Source organism: Myotis davidii, unplaced genomic scaffold (genome assembly GCF_000327345.1).
Source record: "Myotis davidii unplaced genomic scaffold, ASM32734v1 scaffold38, whole genome shotgun sequence".
In the NCBI taxonomy this organism is placed as follows: Eukaryota; Metazoa; Chordata; class Mammalia; order Chiroptera; family Vespertilionidae; genus Myotis; species Myotis davidii.
Genome location: NW_006291383.1, coordinates 2,142,332 through 2,158,813, shown reverse-complemented (window position 1 = coordinate 2,158,813; position 16,482 = coordinate 2,142,332). Strand labels below are relative to the sequence as shown.

The following is a 16,482-nucleotide window of genomic DNA, read 5'->3' as shown; positions in this document are numbered from 1 at the left end:
GGTCCATTCGGAGATGAGAGAAGTAAGTGCAAGATGGCAGTGCATATGCTCAGTCAAGTCTTCCTAGGATGCAGGAGGAAAAGACCTGTGAAAACTTCCCCTTCAGTTGCTCTCAGAGCTAACAAGGTGACACTGAGTAGCAAACATCCCAGCAGTGAAGGTGAAGAAGGAGCTATGTGGCACAGATGGGAGGAAGGAGGTTGGAAAATGCCCTGAGGGAGATGACCCCGAGCCAGTATGAGGAGAGAACGGTGTCACTTGGTCCAGTGGGGAGGTCAGGACAGGCCAGGTCAGGGCCCGGCTTTTCCACTCGCTCAGCCACGCTGCCACTCACTCTGGCTTTCTGAGTTCCTGGAATCAGTGAGAAGCGACCTCAGCCTTCCTCTAGTCCAGTCCTTCATGCAGTTCAAGAATGTATCAATATCACCTCCCAGTCCTGCTCGGGCCGGATCACAGGCTCCTGATCCGCAGTCCGTTCTCTGTCCACTAAAATCACACCTTCTGCCAAATCAGCTTTTTCAGCACTCCACTTCCTCATGCCATGCTCCCCAGTTTTCACATAAAGGAGGAGTTTGCAGCGCCCTATCTGATAGCACTTTATACAAAAGCCTGTGAGGTTGCCACGGCACACACTCACAGGGCAAAGGGAATCAGCAGCGGGCATAAGTAGCTATAAATAAAAGCCTCACACTAGTGAAAGTTCCTACATCTCCTTTTTATTTACACGTTCCTCATTTATATGCAACCAATTCACAAAAGCCCACACACCAATCTGTAACGCACCTGGTATTGTGAGAAATTGCCAATTCAGTGGTGCTGTGCTTTTTCCCACAATAAAACCTGCACAGAGTCATGTCCTGTGGGCACATCAGCTCCCCCTTTCTGTTTCTTCAATGAATCTCCCAAAGAGAGGTTTATAAAACACACCCAACCAAGTGGGCTCTATTTATTCTCTCATTCTAGGAACCATCTAGGGAGGTTTTTGGAGGGTGGGTAAGTCCAATAGCTGTCTCTGGTGAGACCTTGGCCACACTGGCACCACACCAAATCTGTTTCAGCCGGCCGGGGCTGCCCTCCCAAACTTCCACAGACCGGGCCTTAAACAACACATGTTTATTGCCTCACAGTTCTGGAGGCTACCAGCCCAAGGTCAAGGTGTCAGACGGCTCATTTCATCTTCGGCTTCTCCCTTTGGCCTGCAGATGGCCGCCTTTTCCCTGTGTCTTCACATATCGTCTTTCCTCGATATGTATCTTTGTGTCCAATTTCGCCCTATTTATAAGACATCAATCATTCTGGAGTTGAGTCCACCCTAATGACTTCATTTTAACTTAATTAATTTTTAAAGACCCTATCTCCAAATACATTTACATTCGGAGGTGTTGGGGGGCTAAGACGTGAATTTGGGGGACACGCAATTCAGTCCAAACACTCTGCCCTCCACCCCTCCCTCAAATGCCATGTCTTCTTGCATGCAAAATACACTCACTCCATCCCAACACCCCCCAAAGTCTTAACCTTTCCACCATTGACACGAAGGCCTCTACTTCAAGCAACCTTTGGGACTGGAATCTGGAAAGGTAGAGTGGGATTAAAATAATGTGTAATTCCCACCCAAGACTGGAGTTTAGTGCTGGTTCATAGCACAGCGGAGAGCAGCCCTGGCTAACTGGGCAACGTCCATCAGCAGAGCTGTGGGCCTCTGCAATTCAGAACAACTCAATTGGAAGACAGAGTTCTGTTTCTCCTGCACCCACAGCACGAAAATTTCCAGATAATCTTGGTAAACATCTACGGTGAGAAAGAATGCATTTCCTAGCGCCTCTTGTCCAGCAGGTGCCAATCTCCTCTGTTCCAGGCAAGGAAAACAGCTTACTGAGGGCAAAATCGCTAAGTGGACCGCCTGAGTGAAACTCGCTGTTCACCTGTATCAGGGACTGCAAAGCCAGAAGCCATTGTACAACCAAGGCTCTGTGTAAAATCGATCATCTGAACTGGAGAAGTGGCGGGGAGCTCGCTCAGATTGAAAAGAGGCAGCTGCTTCGCATGCCTCTCCTAGAGCAGCTGCCAGGGGAGCGGCAGGCACCAGGGAGCCTCAGTGGCACAGGAGCGGGCCAGGAGTGCACCAGGCACACTTGCAGCCAGCGGATGCCAGCAGATCACATCCGAAGGGGGAGGCCTGCGCTTCCCATCATCACTTGCTAGTCTTCCCCAGCTCAGTGTGGGTTTCTAGTGAGTCCAAGTGCCTTGGCCGGTCAAGGTCCAGTTGGTTTTCAGTGGTACAGGCCTGGGTCCCTTGTCAGTAAGGAGCCACATGTATGTTTGCGTAACACACCTACAATCCCTGAACCATAACATTTGAAGTGACAACTGGCCCCTTCGGGCTGGCTCACTGGCAGCAGGTAGAAGTTCCTGGAGGAGGTGACTGGAGAGACTAGACAGCCTTTATTTTAGGTCTGCTGCTGCCTGAGTGCCATTTTGACGCTTTAAGAAACCAAAATCTACACTCAATTCTACAGAGACTTAACAGGGCCAACTTAGGGATTTGATAAGGGAGAGGGGAAGTAGAGGCTTAAGGAGAAAAAAAGGTTTTTAATACACACACACACATATGTTTACTTTTTAAGAGTGAACAAGAGGTGGCTTGAGACGAGCAGACATGCCTCAGTTTGCCCATCCTCAGACGTTATAGATGAATCTGTCACGTTGACAAATAGCCCCCACGAAGGGCAGACCTGGCAGGTGGCAAGCACAGGCAGCGTTTGCTCCTGCTCATCCCAAATGCAAACTGTGGAGTGCGGGAGGCCTACACTGAGGGTGCATATAGTCTAAAAGTGCCCGCCTGCCCTTCTCCGTGGGGATCTGCTTCCCAGGCCACAGGGGCCCTGAGGCCCGGGCCCTGCCCAGGGGAGGGGCCGGGGCCTCGGTCTGCACCAGAGCTAATTACCCGAGGAATTGGAGGGGCAGCTGCGCCGGCTCTCGCTTTGTGAGCGCCTTGCAAGGCAGTGGTTCTAACTTTAGAACCACACTCCAAACTTTGATCTTCCAGCGCTGCTTAGCTTTAGGCAAAACATAAACTTGAGAGCTGCAACATGTTTTTTAAATTTTATTCCCCTGGCAGTTTTCGAATAAGGACAGGAATTATTTTCAAATGAGAATCTTTGACTGCAGAACACAGGCTTCCAGAATTAAGCAGAAACACATGACGGCTCTTATTATTAAATTTTCCTTGAAAAACAATGGTTTAAATTATGGGGTGGCGCGGGTGGGAAGCAGTTTGATAAAACTTTGAAATGTAAAGCCTCAAGTTATAATAAAAAAAAAAAATAGCTCTAGTGGGTTTTTCTCCCCAAGATCATTATGGAGTTTTTCTAGCCCTGCCATTATTAATCTCTATCTGCCGATGCTTTAAAAATTAAATGCTTGGGGTTTAAAGTATAAATGACAGTTTTTAAAGCTGAAAATCAGGTGCTAAGGGGTTTCCTGAAGTGCGGGGAGACATTTGGACAGCCCGATTAGAGCATCTCCCCATAAATCATGTTTTTAGGAAAATTATAAAGGTAGAATGTAACTGTATCCTAATCTGTACCTGATTCTGTGCAGAAAACAGAAACTCCTAGCAAAGCAAGGTGTGCTGTGCCTCCCAAGCCTGCCTTTGGCAGCTAACGCTCAGGTTGGCCACAGCTCAGGCCGCTGGCATCGTCTGTCATCAACATAAATCAAAGCACTTTCCTCTTCCCCCTGAGCCAGTCCCAGAGAGGGATTTGGGCAAGAAAGTGTTCTTGGAAGCTGCACTGCCTCAGGCCTCCCGGGCACTATTTAATTCTTCCTTCCCTTCCAGGACTGTCAGTTATTACCTTCTCGGTGAAGCCGTTCTGATCACCTCATCTGAAAGTTTCCCCGTGTCCTCCTCAGCCCACAGCCTCATCGTGCAGATCACTCGTGTGGAAATTACGATTTCCTGCTTGATGTGGTTGGTGATCTTAAAGATGTGGCTCTTCCATTCCCAGCTACCTTAAAAGATCCTCAATGGAAAGAACCAGCACTTTTATCTTTTTATCGTTTTTATCTCATCTCCCAGTGAGCCTAACTCAGTGCCCCGGGCCCATAGTGGACTTCTGTGCTGAGACTGCAGGCGATAATCCCAGGGCTCTCGTCATGACAAGAGCTTATCTTCTAGCATCACCCAGAGGATGCCCTGGGCAGCAAACACGGAGGGGAAAAGCCCAGCTACTTCCACTGTCTTCCCACTCCCGCCCGAAAGAGAGCCCGGGCATGCCCTCTGATGGAAGCTGGGCAGCCAGGTGGGCTGTCTGGTGAGGAGATAAATATCACTGTGATTGCTCAGCTGGACAGAGAAGTAAAAGAGGAGGTGAGGCAGCAGTTGTCTCTGATTCTTCAAGTGACTTTTATTTTTTCACTTCTGCCAACTCTCATAATCTTGTTCCACCTTTGAGACCTGGCCTGTTCATAAGCTTCTCTGATCAAAGAAATTACTTCTGCACATTGTTGGTCCTAATAATATCCACCCACCTCCACCCACCCACCACACACACACACAGAAGCTTCCCATGCCCTCTTTGCAGCATTTCTGAAACAGTATTAACTCCAGTTGTAGGAAAACAAGAACATCATTCATAAACCTCTGTTTATGTAACTCAACTTCCACTTGGAATGACTTCCTTCTCAGTTATAAGTTTCTTATGAAACTTCCCTTCCCCTTTCAAATCGTCAACTTAATAAGCTCATTCAACATCTGGGCAAAGATTTCATTGCCTGGATCATGTGAAGACATCACGGGTGTGCAAGAGCGAGCTTTGCCCAGGTGGCCTCTGGGATTGAAGGCCTCATTACTCAGGGTGGTCTCAGAGCAGCTCATCACCTGGGAGCCTGTTAGAAAAGCCGAAACCCGTTTCCACTCCAGCCCCACTGAATCGGAAGCTCTGTTTTAACAGGATCCCCGGAGATTCATACACACATTAATATTGATTACAAGCATCCCATGAAAGCTCTCTCCCCACCGAAAAGCTTTCTCCCACCCATCCGTCACTCCCGCCCGAAATGCTCATTGTAGAGATTCATGGGGTGAGGTTATTCATGGGTTTTTCACTTTTAAATAGGAAATTCACTCAAAAGGAACACTTTATTAAGGCAAGACAGTTATGAGGACTGAGATGTCCAAGGAATTCATTTGCTCCTTTCTACGGGGAAAGTACATTTGCAAGTGAGGAAAAAAGGGGGCCAATAATTTACACCCTCTAGGGCAGCGGTTCTCAACCTGTGGGTCGCGACCCCTTTGGCGGTCAAACGACCCTTTCACAGGGGGCACCTAAGACCATCCTGCATATCAGATATTTACATTATGATTCATAACAGTAGCAACATTACAGTTATGAAGTAGCAAGGAAAATAATTTTATGGTTGGGCCACAACATGAGGAACTGTATTTAAAGGGCCACAAGGTTGAGAACCACTGCTAGGACAATGTGCAAGTAAGTGGGTGCCCCCTGGGATAAGGATACCAGATGTGGAGAGAGAATTTCTAGGACTTTCAACAGTTAGGAAATAATTTTCCCAAATGGATCCTCACATCCAGAGGGGCCTGAGAGGCAGGGAATAGAGTCAGGGAGCCAGTGAGGACGAAAAGAGGGAAGAGCAGGTGAAACGGGGAAATGGGAGCGGGAACAGTGCCAAGGCTGGAGACACAGGCCTGTGGCTCCACGCTGGGCCTGCCCACAGAGGTGAGTGCCTGTGTAAGCAGAATGGATCTAAAAGGCCAGAAGCAAGCATGTCCTCCGTTTCCATCTGCCTGTGCATGTGTAAAAGGTTACAGTCACATTAATAATGATGTTTGCTACCCCATAAACCCTGCCATTGTGTCTCCAGAGCCTATGTCGCTGTGAAGAGTTCCTCCTACCATCTCAGATGTCTCTAGAAGACCCCAGGAACTACCTAACTTCTCCTGAGGCGACAGATGCTCCCTGCTCTGCTCTGCGGTCCATCTTCTCACCCATGGATGCTCTTGCCTTTGTGGTCCAGCAGCAGCCCCAGAAGCCACTGATGGGATAAAGGGAAAGTTTACCCTGACAGCCACACACTGAGCTGCGACTGAGTCTGTTCAGGCAGCAGCAGCAGAACACCAGAGACTGGTGATCAACAATGAAAATGTAGTTCTCCCAGTTCTGGAAACTGAAGTCCAAGATCAAGGTGCAGGCAAACCTGGTGCCAGGTGAGGGCGCATTTTCTGGTTCTATAGCTATCTTTTCTCGGTGTCCTCACATGGCCCAAGGGATGAGCTCTCTGGGTCTCCCTTTACAGGCTCTAGCCCCATGCCTGAGGGCTGCACACTCATGACCTAATCACTTCCCAAGGGCCCCTCCTCCTGATACCATCCCACAGGTTAGGTTTTAGCACATGCATTTTGGGGAGACACATTCAGCCTACAACACTCTGTTAGACAGATCCATTAGCTGGGCTATGGATATCAGGGGACACAGAGTATAGAGAGACCTCCCTAATCCCCTCACATCCTCAGACCCACCTGTAGAGCAGGCTTCAATTTTTCTCAGAGGAGCCATTCTCTCTGGGACCCCAGGGTGTCTTATGGAATCTGGTTTTTGTTCCTTCCTTTTCCTATCCTGTCAGTTCACCAGACAGGCCAGTATATGGCTGTCCCTTAATCATGGCTAGGGCCCAAATTCTTTTTCCAATAGGAATGGGGAAGATAGACATAAAAATGGAAATTGGCGGGGGGGTGGGGGGGGAGGGTGAATACTTGTGGGGAGGGAAGCCACCAGACACCCTCCCTTAGCATAGCCAGTTCACACCATGCTACCATTCATTAGCATGTTAATTAACCAAGTGAAATAAATTTAAAATAAACTTCAAGAGGAACACAAAGGGACAGCAGCCTGAGGGAACAGCAACAATTCTACCCATTTTTGCCCATTAGCTCAATTGTTCAACACCTAGAACAGTGTCTGGCATAGAACAAGCAATAAATATTTGCAAATGAGTGACCACATGAATGAATGTATTTAGCCGGGACAGGCAGGCGGAGTGCCTGAATGTGCAAGTCTTTGAGCTGGGCACTAGAATGCAATAGGCAATCATCAGTCCCAGCCTGGCAGGGGATCCAGGGAAACAAACAGATGACCCAATACCACAAAAGTAATGAAGTGGGGAGTAGGGGGGCTTCAGGAGTACATAGAGCCCCCCCCCCACAGGATGGTGGCTCAGCGCACTTAATTGGGGGGGGGGGCGCGGTTAAGAGCCAAGGGCACCGATCCTGAGTCACTGGGCCTTCGGGCGCCTGCAGAGGGGAGCACCTCCTTTGGCCTCTTTAGACATCTCCCGAGGGGTAATGGCCATAAATTTCCAGTCACATCTGTGCACTGCGGACTGAGGCTGGATTTCCTTTATTCTTGGGATAATTCTAGTCCACTGCCAATAGCTGACAGTCATTAGTGCAGAAGGCAGACAAAAGAAATATGGAGCCGTTGTATACACAGAAGGGGAGGAAAAAGAGGAGGGAACAGAAAGGAGGTTATTATAGTCCAGATACAATGGGTCTTTGCATTTTAAGCTTGGAGAGAAAGGAATGGGCAGGTTAAAAAGTGAAAAATGGCAGTCTACGGAGAAAGCCTAGCTGTGGAGAATGAGTAAGAGAAGGGGGGAAGCAGCTTGATAACAAAACCAGAGGAATTAGCAGTTATCTACCAAAATCTACAGCTTCAGAGAGAAGCTCAGAGTCATAGAAGTGGCTTTATACAGGGAATAAGACTGAGTTTGGATGGGATTTCATTGAGCAATAGGATAAACATTCAGTCACTGCTCCTTCCATTCCAAGGCTCTCTTGCAACCCAGCTCTGAGCTGGAGGGAATTGTGTTGTGGTACATATTTATGTTTGAATGCAAGCCAATACATATTCTACAGGCACAAAGTTCTTTCATGCTCAGAAAAAAGAAAAAGTTTCCGATCTTATATTTTCTTTCATCCTAAATCTGAAGCACTTAATAAGAAATCAGTGTTGGCAAAGGCCTGGTAGGAAGCAAGGCTGTGTGTGTGCATGCACATAGGAGAAATATACATCTTTGCTGCAATGGGGAATGAACTGGGTTTTCCACACATGGATAAGAGGAATCTGATAAAGCGTTTGCAACATTACATGTGCTGTGGGTCACATTTTAGCGTGCACTGTTCCCCAGGCTCCCCTTTGCCTTTCTTTCTAACCAGTTCCCACCTGCTGCACATGCCACATTCATCAAGGCTTTCAATAGGTCTGGTTTCAGTTTCCATAAACTGGATCAGGTGGTAGTGGAGTCCATGGTTAGTGGAGCCAAGCATCTTGGCCACCCCTCCCCCCGGCTTCCCAAGCTCTCTCATGTCACCAAATTCAAATCATCCAAAAGCAAAAGATAAAATGCAGGCCGACTAAGGCCTTTTGGAATGTGGGCATTCGGGGGCAGATAAATACCTTAAAGGTTTCCCCTATAAGATTTGAAGCTTTGAAGTCAGAAATCAATAGCCAGCTTTTCAAAGAAAAGGGTAACAGGTGTGCTCAGGTGAGCCCTAGACAGCTGGGTCTGTGAAAGCAAGTGCTGGTGCAGGTGCGGTGGCTGCTCCCGCCATATGTCCTGAGTGGACATGGGAGGCAGAAGGAGGAACGAGACAGTGAATCAGAGAAGACAGGCCTCTTCAGCCATCCGTGACTCATTTGTCTCTAGGTACGAAAGTTGAGAACAAGAACACAGCAGATGGGACTTTCCAGGAGGAAGCTGCTCCCTGCTCCAAAGCATTCAGATATGAGTAAGATGTAACCAATAAATGTTTGACCATATAGCTAATCTCAGAACCAAGAGCCTGAAACTACCAGGACCCATGGAGAAGAATCTTGCAAAGACAAATACTGGTAGTAATGAGAAGTTGGAGTAGAGGCGGCTCTAGGTGTTACCAACAGTGTCTACGCCCTCAAGACATCTTGCTCTTCTCTAAACGTTGGAATGCCTCAGGTTTTGGTTCTTCTCATGCTTTCTCTTTATCCGCATACTCTCTAGGCAACCTCACTCAGCCTCATGCTTTTACACACAACTGATGTATTGATGGCTCCCAACTCTAAATCCCCACCTTGACTCCTCTCCTAAGCTCCAGACTGAAGATCCAATGGCATGTTCATCCTCGTGGATGTTTAATGAAGCTTCCAAAGTTGGTGTATCCAAACTTAAACTCCTGATTCCCCATTGTACTTCTAAATCCTACTACACCTTAGTCCTCCTCAGAAAGTAACTCTATCATTTACCTATTTACCAAGGTGCTCTGGCCACAACCTGGGATTTATCCTTAACTCCTTCCTTTCGCTCACACTCCACATGCAAACCATCAGCAAGTTCTGTCAGTTCTACCTTCAAAGTATATCCCACTCCTACTTCTCATTGCATCCACTGCTACCCACCTTGTCCAAGGCACCACTATTTCTTGCCTTAATGACTGGCATGTCCTCAGACTCATCAAGCTGATCCCTGATCCCCCACTTTTGAGCCTGTGTCTAGTTTCCACCCAGCAATTCAAGTGACTTTTTAAAAATGGCAATAAGCCCTAACTGGTTTAGCTCAATGGATAGAGCATCGGTCTGAAGGGTCCCAGGTTTGATTCCAGTCAAAGGCATGTACCTTGGTTGCTGGCTGAATCCCCATTTGGGGGTGTGCAGGAGGCAGCTGATCAATGTTTCTCTTTCATTGCTGTTTCTAACTCTCTATCCCTTTCCTTCCTCTCTGTAAAAATCAATGAAATATATTTAAAAAATTAAAAATGTAAATAAAATCAGCCTGTTCTCATGCTCAAAAACTCTCGCTGGTTTTCAATTACCCTTAACATGAAGTCCAAAATCTTACAATGGCCTACAATGGCTTGACCTCCAACCTCATCTCCTCCCATCTCCCTTATGTCCATTCCAGCCACACTAGCTTCTTGGCTGTACTTCAAACCACACCATCTGATACTTGTGGTTCTGTCCACCTGGAAAGAAAGCTCTTCTCAAAATATTTTACATCCCACCCCTTGTGTCATCCCCTCTTCCCTTATCTCATCCTACTTTTCTTAAGAGCATTCATATAGGATGTTTATCATGTTTTTTGGTTGCCCAGCATATTTTTAGCATTCTTGCTCTGTTGGGAAAGACATCCCAAGCCAGAAACCTGTGTTTAATAGTGCCCCCCACCCAATCCATGTTCACCCAGAACTTCAGAAGGTGACTGAAGTTGAAAACAGTTTCTTTGCCAATTTTAGTTTCTTAAAATTAGTTAAGAATTTTAAGATGAAACTAGACCCTGAATTTAGAGCCCCAAACTCAATGACTGCAATCCTTTTAAGAGAAAAGAGAGGGATATTTGGACACAGAGACAGACTTACAGGGAAGAAGGCCATGTGACAACAGAAGCAAAGATTGAATTATACAGCCACAGCCAAGACATAGGGAAGAATTCTTCCCTAGAGCCTTCAGAGGGAACATGGCTTTGCCAACACCTTGATTTCAGACTTCTAGCCTCCAGACTGTGAGCCAATAAAGCCATCTACTTTGTGGGGACTTGTAATAGCACCCTTAGAAAACTAACACAGCCAGAAAACTCATTTCTCTGGATGCTTGGTAATTAGGAGGCTAGATCCCCTCTAGTCAGATATACCTATATGAGACTTCCATTAAGAATCCTGTTCATATTTTCTCAACCTATGACATCCAGGAGTAGGAAATGAGCCATCCATATGTGTCCTGTCCAAATCTATGCCCCACAAAATCTATGAGCATAATAAAATGATCAGTGTTTGACAACATAAAATAGGGGTAATTTGTTACACTATACAGCAATAGTAACTGCAACAAAAACAAATAATTCCCTCACAATGGGACTTGGGAAAGATGGAGGGAAGAAATGGTTTGGATTGGGCCTTTTTCAGAAAGATAGTGTGTTTGAATAGTTGGATCTCATGTTTCTTGGGGTCACACCAGAAAACCATAAACTTGAGGTCCTTCAGGGTCCACAAAAATCTTCTAGGATGGTAAAAATTTAGAGAAATAGTTTAAAAATCTGGGTATATTGTACATGGAAGAATTCTTTGTGTCCTTGCCATGATAATGATTAACAATAAACATCGACACGGCATCAGGCATGTCCATAGTTGCAATTTCATGTAATCCATCCAGGATCTCTGAAAAGCAGACATTATCATTCCCATTTCACACATGAAGCCTGAAGAATAGAAACTTCAACTCATGCTTGAGTCCTAAAGAGACTTGAAGTCCTGAGTCCTGACAGTCCATCTCCCAAAGTTGTCTCTAAATCAGCCGTTGGCAAACTACAGCCCATGGGCCGGATCCGGCCCATTTGAAATGAATAAAACTAAAAAAAAAAAGACCGTACCCTTTTATGTAATGATGTTTACTTTGAATTTATATTAGTTCACACAAACACTCCATCCATGCTTTTGTTCTGGCCCTCCGGTCCAGTTTAAGAACCCATTGTGGCCCCCGGGTCAAAAAGTTTGCCCAGCCCTGCTCTAAATAATAACACTGTGTAATGAGGAGGCTGAAATGCCAAGTGATCTCTACAATCCCTTTCATGACATTTTAAGGCTACTGCCAAGAACAATGTTGTCTGAGGCAGCTTAGGGTGGTTACAAGCATGGGGAAAAACTGCCAGGGTACCTGCAGAGCCCACGATCGGAAGTTCAGAGCAGCAGGTCATAAATTATTTTTATAAGAGAAAAGGCCAAGCAAGGGTCCGTTTTAACGGCCATCTGGCATGTCTAGCCTGCAGACTGGGCTAAGTTTATACTGAATTTCATGCTTTGGGGCAAAATTCCTAGCAGAAAAAATATTCTTTGATACATTTTGGTGCAGTTGGCTAGAGCCAGTAATTTTTTCAAATTTAAATTAAATGACCCCAAAGCTGGTAACTATAATAAATATTAATCAGGTAGGCCCAGTAAATACTGATAGGGCACCCAGAGGCTGCTGAGCATGGCCAGGAATTTGCTGATATCACTGGAATGAAAGAAAATGGTGGTGTTTTTAGCTGACAAAATTCACATCTATAAGTTAGTGAGAAGAGTTGTCATGTTCAGTTCAGTGCTTACTTGAGACAAAGGGTACTTGTAAGGGGGCTCATTCACTTAAAATAATCAGTACCAGAGCATTAATTTGTCATCCTCCCAAGGATACCACAAGGACCTTGTCAGGTTTCATGAGAATATAAACCTGACAAAACCAACCCCTTAATAACCCAGAAATCCAGATACATAAGCTACCTAGAACCCTACTCTTTCTGAGCTACAATTCTACTCTTTCTAAATGATGAGCAAAAGATCATTTGGTACAACTGCTTCATTATACAGATGAGAAAATCTAAGCTCACGAATATTAAGGGACTTTTCAGTGAGAGTTATCTCGTGGTTGTGTTGACCTCAATCTTTAGGGCAGAGAGACCTGGGTCTCTACCACTTACTAGCTTCCTCGTGACCATGACCCTTGGCAAGATAGTTCCACTCCCTACACCTCAGTTTGTTTCTTCATCTCCAAAATGGAGATGCTAATGGTTTTCACCTCATATTGTTGTTAAAAGAAACAAAACAAGGGGTATAGAGTACCTGCTGTAGAGTAAGTACTCGATCACCTTGAATGGTGGTTATCCTTTCCCAGGATCATACAAACAAATTCAGGCTGAGCCAGGATTAAAACTCAGTTACCAGACTCGTAGGCTGATTCTCATACCATGCCAGCCCATCAAAGAGAAGGGTATTCTCCACTTGTATTCCTGGGTCTACATTCTAATCACTCAGACATTGACCAACACCTCATAAGTTGAATGAAACATAAATAACTTCAATAAATCTCTCTTTTTCCCCCCAATAAATCAAGTTCAGCAATCCATCAGCTAACTTAATGCCAAATCCACAAAACTGTAGGCAGCTTCCTTTGGGACCAACATTTTCTGGCTAATTAAGATGAATGTTGTATCGATGAAAGATTATTTTAAAATGGCACTGATAGTGTTTAGACATTGTCATAACATCAGCCGGTGGATCACTAATTTGCAAATTTTACTAAAGATCTTGCCAATTAAAACCCCTTCTAGACACTCTCAAACACACTGACAGTGACAGCTGATAGACCACATGGTAAAGACACGATCACATTAAAATCACACAAGACTGTTCTTCCTGGAAGGGCTGAGGGAGAGAGACGAGGGCATGTCCCCAAAGCGAATGCCACTGAGTCAACCCAATCAGACTGTCAGAGGAGAAAAGTAATGCTTTGGGTTTTATTTTAACCACACTGTTTCCACAACAAACAGTGGAACTTCTCAAAAAATCTGTGGGAAATTATCATTCTGTAAAATTGTTCCTGTGTTTCTCTCAGTGAAACAAGCCAAGCGAACTGAATCTCTGGACTAAACTGAAATTCACCAAGACACAACTCAGCTCACCTGGGAGTCAGTGGGTGTTAGTTAGCCCAGGGTCCTATGGGGACAGTTTTCACTTCTCCAGGAGTGTTCAGAAGGGGCAACAGTCGTGATCAGACTGTGTCTGGGAAGTCACCGCAATTAACAGCACAGTGAATTCCTGTAAAAGTCAATTTTACAAGCTCTGGTCAGCAGTGGGTGTTTAGGGGAAATTTTCCAGATCTGAAGTTAAGATAGTATGACAAGGCATGTATTTAAATGGAAAATTTCACATGCATAACCCTAGGCGCTCAACATTTATTTGAGTGCTCACCATGTGCATTGTATCATTTATTCATTATAACAATACTGTAAGATTGGTGCTATTATTCCCACACACACAAACACACACACAAAAGATGAGAAATTAAGGCTCAGAGATGATGTAGAACTCATTCTTGTACACACAGTTGCCAAGTGGTAAACTTGGAATTAAAAGTGATCTATTCAGCTCCTGAACCTGGGTGGCAAAACGCTATAGCGTATCTGACCTTATAGCTGAGATTGGTGATCTAACCAGACACCAGCCTGTGGGAGATTCTGGCCTTTTCTGAGGGCCATGTATACTATTTCTCCATTTAGTGAGCTATTCAGGAATATATCAAATTATGTAGTGTAACCACACATGCAGTAACTGTGAATAGACCTTCTATATAGAAACAGTGTGTACTGAAACCTTATTAAGAATCCTGACTCAAAATATGTAATTATTTATGAAGAATAGGAAATTAAAATGGGTTTATTAAACAAGATGGCAATGGTGTTTCAGTAACTGTGGCTCTGTAATACATTACCCAAAAGCTTAACAGCACAGACAACCACTTATTATACCCATGAATTCTGTGGGTCAAGAATTAAACAGAACACCTGGGGAAAACCTGCCCTTGATCCGTTACGACTGAGTCCTCAGCTGGGAGACTTGAGACTGATGCTGGCATCACCTGCAAGCTCCCTCATGCACATATCTGGGGGTTGGTGCTGGCTGTCACCTGGGGGTCTCAGCTCCTCTCCACATGGGCATCTCCATGGGGTCAATCCGCAGACGTTCTCAGAGCATGGTGCAGGGTTGTAAAGGCAGGCATCCTAAGAGAGAGAACGCCAGGTGGAGGCTATATCACCTTTTGTGGCCTATCCTCCAAAGTGTCACAGCATCATTTCCACCCCAATCTGTTCATCAGAAGCAAGCACACATTCAAGAGGAAGGGAATCAGACTCCACCTGTCAAAGTCCTGGGGGGGGGGGAATTGGACCTTTTATGAAAAATAAAATATTTATTGATATTGATTATATTTAAAATAACAATTTATACATATACTATATGAACAGATTGGAAGCATTATTTCTCTAGAAACATTCTTATCTATTATCTAAAGCAAACTTATAAACACCATATTCATTATAAAGCATTCCCATTATAAAGCATCAAAATATTTTCATTTTTATATTTCACATTTGTTTTTAAAAGCAATTCCTCAAGCTATGCTACCTGAAACAGTTGGCTAAATAACCATATATTATGTAAAAGGCAATAAAGTTATATTCGTCTTTAAATATTATATTACCACTAGAGGCCCGGTGCCCAAAATTTGTGCACGGGGGGGGGGGGTCCCCTCAGCCCAGCCTGAACCCTCTCCAACCTGGGGCCCCTTGGGGGATGTCCGGTTTAGGCCCGATCCCAAGGATCAGACCTAAACCGGCAGTCGGGCATCCCTCTCAAAATCCTGGACCACTGGTTCCTAATCGCTTATCTGCCTGCCTGCCTGGTCAGCCCTAACTGCCCCCCTCACTGCCTCTGAGTGCCGGCCTGATAGCCCTTAACTGCCACCCCTACCGGTCTGGTTGCTGCTAACTGCCCCCCTCCCCACCAGCCTGGTAACCCCAACTGCCCCTCCTGCTGACTTGGTCACCCCACTGCCCCCCTGCCAGCCTGGTCGCCCCTCAATCCCCCCACACGCTGGCCTGGTCGCCCCATGGAGCCTGCTGTTCAGTTGTTTGGTCATCCCTCACTAATCCCCCTGCCAGCCTGGTCATAGGCAGCCATCTTGTGAGGGTGTGAGGGTTAATTTGCATATTACCTCTTTATTATATATATTTTAAATTTTAAAATAAGTTTTTTTCCTCTCTAAGAGTTTACGTGATTTTGTTCTTTGTGCATAAACACCTTGAATACAAAAGACCATTAGGGTTGAAACTGTTCCTTCCACTCTTCCTGGATAAGCAAGATTGAATCTAAACCATCCTAATGTCTTCACTCTTTTATGTATTAAAATCCCAAGCAGAAGAGAAATGTGACCAAATACCTCCCACTAGACCCAAAGACAGGCAGGGTGCATTATTTGGTTTTGAAATACCTGGGGATTTTCCAGAAATCTTTCTGTTAATGATTTATAATTTAATTGCACCATGGTCAGAGAACACATTTTGAATGCCTTGAAACTTTTAAATGTTTTGAAACTTGTATTACAGCCCAGAAGATAACAAATGTCCCATGTGCTCATGAAAAGAATTTCTATCCTGATGCTTTGGGATAGAGTGTTCTATAAATGTTGTTTAGGTCACATTGGTTAAACAAGTGTCTAAGTTTTCTATATCCTTAATGGTTTTCATGTACTTGTTCCGTCTGTTACTGAGAGAGCCACATTAAAACCTCTGACTATGGTTGTGAATTTATCTTCCTCCTTGAAATACTAACAGGTTTTGCTTCATGAATTTTGAAGTTCTGTTACTAGAAGCTTGAATATTTAGAATTATTATGTCCTCCTGAAGAACAGATCCCTTTACCTTTATAAAATAACCTTCTTTATACCTGATAACATTATTTGCTATTATGTTTACTTTTTCTGATATTAATATAGCTCAATTTTTTTAAAAAATAGTGTTATTATTTTTAAACCACTACTTTTACATCTATTTGTGTCTTAATTTAAAGTCCCTTGCAGGTGTATAGTTGGGTCTTTTTTTTTTACATTGAATTTATTGAGGTGATAT

The 16,482-nt window shown here is 44.8% G+C and overlaps 1 long non-coding RNA gene across 1 annotated transcript in view; it reads right to left on the bottom strand.

Moving 5' to 3' along the window:
* Positions 1 to 14,366: 14,366 nt before the first annotated feature.
* Positions 14,367 to 16,482, bottom strand: part of LOC102760740 — a 33,689-nt gene continuing 31,573 nt past the window's right edge. Inside the window, exon 3 of the long non-coding RNA XR_001514016.1 lies at positions 14,367 to 14,577. This is a non-coding gene — a long non-coding RNA (uncharacterized LOC102760740). The remainder of the gene's footprint in view (positions 14,578 to 16,482) is intronic.